Genomic DNA, 5,471 nt, shown 5'->3' with positions numbered 1-5,471 from the left:
TACTTTTTCTTCAGCTTAATACCTTTAGGTTTCTGTTGACAACTGTCTTTTTGTATTTATCCAAAGGATCTAAAAGTGTTTGCCCATCAAACCCTGAACAATGATGTTTCTAGCAATTATTTTCATCATTTCCTAGACCTGAAATCAAACAGGATGTACTTTGGTAGGTGTATCCAGACAATGGGATTCTACTAGGCTCTAAAACCTATCAGGCCAGGAAAGACATGAAGGACGTATATACACACATCTGAGGGAAAAAAGTCAGAAGCAGAGAGCCAATCCGGGAAAAATGCCATACTGTGTGATTCCAACTACAGGACAATATGGGAAAGGTAAAAACTTTAGAAATAACAAAGACATCAGTGGCCATCAGAGATTCTAAGGGAGTTGGGAATATATAAAATGAACACAGATGTTCTCAGAGCGGTAAAACTCATCTGTTACCATATTCCACTGGTATCATTTCAGTTATGGTAACTACGTAACTCTACAGTCTCTTGTGAAACCCATGGGATATACATTCCTAACAAGTGTGGAGGCCAAATGTGTGAGCCTATTTCCACCTTGTCTGACGGTCACAGAGTTTGAAGTTACTCAAAATCACAATTGTTGACAGCAAGTATGACGCACATGCTGACTTGGGATGTGGTTACTTGGTTCCTTTGACATTAAGAAGGCTCATACAGGTAGATCCATTCCATCCTGACAGATGGTCAGGATGTGCAAACGTATTTTTGCTCCTTCTTTTGTAATAGGAAGTTACCTGGGGAGTGACTACCTTCAGGATACTTGGTCTAGTGTGGCTTCACTGCCTAAACAACAGAGTGCTAATGACTTGATGTCTCAAAGTGTTAGAGCAATTAATTGTTAGAATTGTCCTTTGTATCATGTTAAAGAAGTCTGTTGTTGCTCCTCCCCCCCCCTTTTTTTTTCTTTTTTTTTCTCTTTTTTTTTTTTTTTTTTTTTTTTTTTTTTGGTTTTTCGAGACAGGTTTTCTCTGTAGCTTTGGAGCCTGTCCTGGAACTCCCTTTGTAGACCAGGCTGGCCTCGAACTCACAGAGATCCGCCTGCCTCTGCCTCCCGAGTGCTGGGATTAAAGGCGTGCACCACCACCACCCGGCTTTCCTTGCCCCTTTTTTATTGGGGTATAAAAGCATATGGAAAATTAAAAATGAATGATTTCAGTATTCCCTGGAATGCCCTCCCAGTACTATTCTATGGTTTTATTATTTTTAAATGAGTCTTCATACTCTTTACTAATTTTTCTAAATCCCTACACCCCTACCCTGGCAGGTAGTGTTTTTGTTGAGGCTGGTCCCTGGCATACAAGGAGCCCTGCTGTAAAAGCTGTTCCATGGTGATAATGATGTTCGTGAACTGGAAGATGTTTACCATGCTGGTGGAGATGCTGATAATGGGGAGGCCATGAGTGAGTGGGAACAGGGGAGATGTGGGAAATCTCTACACTTTCCTCTCCTTATGACTGTGAGCCTAAAACTTCTCTAAAATAAATAAGGTCTGGGGATGTGGCCAATGAGCACAGTGCTTGTCTAGCTTGGGTGATCTGCTCCCTCTCCAGCACCCCAAAGAGGGTCAGAAACTCAAGGTCATCCTGGGATACAATGCAAGTTCCTGACTAGCCTGGGGTATCTGAGACTGTATGTGTATCTGTCTGTCTGTCTCTCTGTCTGTCTTATACCTTAAGTCAGTGCTAGTTTAATACATAAGTGTATTACAACAGAATGCCTGCAAAGAAAGCCACATTGATTTCGCCTTTCCTATATGCTCACGGTTTGTCTCATCTTAACATAGTGTTTTTCTCCTTCCCTCAAATACAGGCTGGCCTGCGACTTCTTCAGAATGAGGCAGGGATGACAGCTCTAAGCCTTGCTATAGGAGGCCTGTGGGGTTCTACTTGGCTCTCTGAAGAAAGCTACTGCATAAGAAAACTTTCCATTTTCTTCCATGTCTTTCCTAAGCAGGCATTCCTTAACTCTCTGGGACCCCCACTTCAACATTTTGGTCTTCCTTCCTCCTTCCCAGCCACGTGACCTCTACAACAGCAGCTGAAATGGCATGGTATCCCCTTGTCTTCTCCATTCTCTTCTGGGTAGCTGCTCGGATTGGACAGCTGGCCTGTCTGGCATTTTTCTTTTAAACTCTAAAAAATGTCTTTTGCTTTCATTTGAGTCCATTTAAAAATATTTTACTAATGAGACTAAAAACCTGATTTCACCTATACCATTATCAACTCTGAGGCCTGGGTCAGTTATAACTAAGGTAGATCTTTTTAATACACTAGCAGCCCTCAAATAACCATGGTTCTTGAAGTTACACTTTCTGCAGCTCCTTCCACTACTTGACCATGTGACTTTCTTTGGCCAATGGGATATGAGTATTAACACAAATCAGAAGCAAGGCATTCCTATCCTATGAGCAGTTAGGGTCTGGCAGAAGTGCTAGTCAGAGAACACAGAGGTTCTACACACTCGGTGTCAGAGGGTCCTACTGCTATGATAAAACACCACGACCAAAACGAGCATGGGATGAAATTTCATTTATTTCAGCTTACAGCTTGTTCATCATGCAGGGGAGTCACTGTAGGAACTCCAGGCAGGAACTGAAGCAGAGGCCATGGAGGAGTGCTGCTTACTGGCTCATTCCTTATAACTAGCTCAGCCTGCTTTCTTGGTTTCTTGTTTGTTTGTGTTTTGTTTTTGTTTTTTTGTTTGTTTTCAAGACAGGGTTTCTCTGTAGCTTTGGAGCCTGTCCTAGAACTCACTCTGTAGACCAGGCTGGCCTAGAACTCACAGATCTGCCTGCCTCTGCCTCCCTAGTGCTGGGATTAAAGGCGTGAGCCACCACTGCCCAGCTTCAGTCTGCTTTCTTACAGCACCTTGGACCACCAGTCCAGGAGACCCTCCCACATCATTCATCAATCAAGAAAATGTACCATGGGCTTGCCTAGAGTCCAATCTTGTGGTGTCTGTTAGGAATATTTTTTAATATTAGCTCCCTGCCGACGCAAAATTCCCAATCAAGCCAAATCAAAACAAGCCAAATTAAGGGTATCCAGGTTTAATGGGAGATTTGCGCTCTTGGGTGGCCCCGAGAGGGAAACCGGGAAGCCGCAGAAATGCTACCCCCAGGAGGAAGAAAGGGAGACGACATGTTCTTCTTTTGGGGGATCATTTAAGTACCCTGGGGAGTGGTCCTGACCCACCCCCAGGGAGGGGTCAAGACCTGGCCTGCTGGGATTTGAAGTCCAGTCTCAATCGATGTTTCCTCTTCTAAAAAGATTGTAACTTATGTAAAAATATTCAGCACATTTGGTGGGCTGAAGAACGAAAATCCAAAAGGCCTCGAATCATTAGGATGTCAGCTGGCTGCCAGCTTTCACTCTCAACACTGGATCCTTTCCCATGACCCATCTGCAAAGCAGAATCCCCACGTGCATTCAGACTAACCAATCAGACTCATCCCAGTTTGGTGCCTAATTTATATATGGTACCAAACCGTCTCATTCCCAAGACATAAAACTCTGCTTCAGCATGCTACTTGGTAACTCATCTACAAGTCTCCTCTCTGGTTATAGGGAGATGTTTCTTTATTTCTCAGTGAACTCTGCTTGCTTCTCTTTTTTGTATTGTCCTTGCTTGGGATCCTTAGCAACCATGAGATGACAAAGTCCCCTCCGACAAAAGAAACCAAAAGCCAACAGCAATTGTGCATTGCAGGCAGTCTTGACAAACAACTGCATGTGAGATCTCTCCTTAGAACACTTGTTTCTGGAGCCCTGGGTCACCATGGAAATGCCTGGGTACCCAGTGGTCTCAGTCAACCAAGCACAGAAGCTTGGGGCACGTGAGTGCAGAAGATCAGAGCCATGCTGGTGAGTCCAGCTCATATAAAACCAAAAGAATGGTGCATCATCATTGGATAAGCCACTACGTTTAGGTGCAGTTTGCTGTCTAGCAATAAATATCAAAACAAAAATGATATCCGCAAATCCAGTATTTGTCATAGCACACATGATTTTTAAAGTGAGTTCGAGGCCAGCCTGGTCTACAAAGGGAGTTCCAGGACAGGCTCCAAAGCTACAGAGAAACCCTGTCTCGAAAAAAAAAAAAAAGTCAATTAATTCACTACCGAAATTATGTAGCCTGCCAATAACCAAATTATTAGATCTGAAAAACACTGATTTAACAGGAGAACATTAGCAAGAATAGTAACTCCAACTTATAACAAAAGATCTGTTCCTGCTAGGCTCTGTGCATCTTAGTGATTGTTCTTCTGCTGTAACAAAACACAAAGTTCAAGGCATCTGATGAAATAAAGCATTTAATTGGGTTTAAAGTTCCCAAGTGTTAGAATTCATGATGGAGACAGAAACAGCTGGGAGCTCACACCTTGGTTTATAAGGTAAAGGCAGAGAACACACAGGAATCTTTTGAATCCTCAAAGTCGACCCCAGTGACACACCTCCTCCAAAAAAGCCACCCTTCTAATCCTTCCCAAGCAGTTCCACTAACTGAGACCCAAACTCAAATGTGTGAGCCAATGGGAGCCATTGTAATTCAAAGCACCACACTGGGCCACATATTTTCTATGCACAGCATACTCTAATCCTGCCAATACCCTGTAGGTAAATATTTTATGAATGAGGAAAATCAAGTCATCCTTTCCTGTCATGATACAGTCTTTAAAAATTACTGAATAGAGCTGGGCGGTGGTGGCGCACGCCTTTAATCCCAGCACTCGGGAGGCAGAGGCAGGCGGATCTCTGTGAGTTCGAGACCAGCCTGGTCTACAAGAGCTAATTCCAGGACAGGCTCCAAAACCACAGAGAAACCCTGTCTCGAAAAACCAAAAAAATAAAAAAATAAAAAAAAATTACTGAATAGAAAGTGCCTTGGCTTAAAAGCTAATGAATAGAGTTCACTCTGTGTATAAATATTTATAGAGCTATGTGTTTCTGGCTTCTGTGCTTATATTCAGGGTCAGAACTGTTCGATTTGATCAGATGCTTGGGCTACAGACAGGCTCTTCCAAGTCCTTCAGTGGCTTCCAGGACCAGAGTACCATCCTCATCTAGGCCTGTATGATACCACTGTGCCCCAGCCAATACTGTGCATCCCAGGAAAGGAATGCAGAGAAAGGATTTCAGTAACTACAACACAGCTCCAGACTCAAGGGTCAATGTGTTCTTAAGAGGAAACTATCTCACAACCTCAAAACCATCACAGATCAAGTTGGGTGTTAACTGTCCCAGGAGAAATTAAACAAGCAGATATGCAAAGGAGAAAAGGAGAAAATTAGGGAGGCCGAGAGGAAGAGAGAAATCTTTTATGGCTCAGGTGAGCATAGCTTTGGCAGCATCGGAGCCCAGAGGAGAGGAAGTGGAGGTAAAGTCACCAAGGATGTGGCAGTGTCACTGGTCACGGAGCAGAGAGACAGACTGTGGGCAGAGG

This window comes from Microtus ochrogaster, unplaced genomic scaffold (genome assembly GCF_000317375.1).
Source record: "Microtus ochrogaster isolate Prairie Vole_2 unplaced genomic scaffold, MicOch1.0 UNK137, whole genome shotgun sequence".
Lineage (NCBI taxonomy): Eukaryota > Metazoa > Chordata > Mammalia > Rodentia > Cricetidae > Microtus > Microtus ochrogaster.
Note: the sequence above shows the minus strand (reverse complement) of the source record.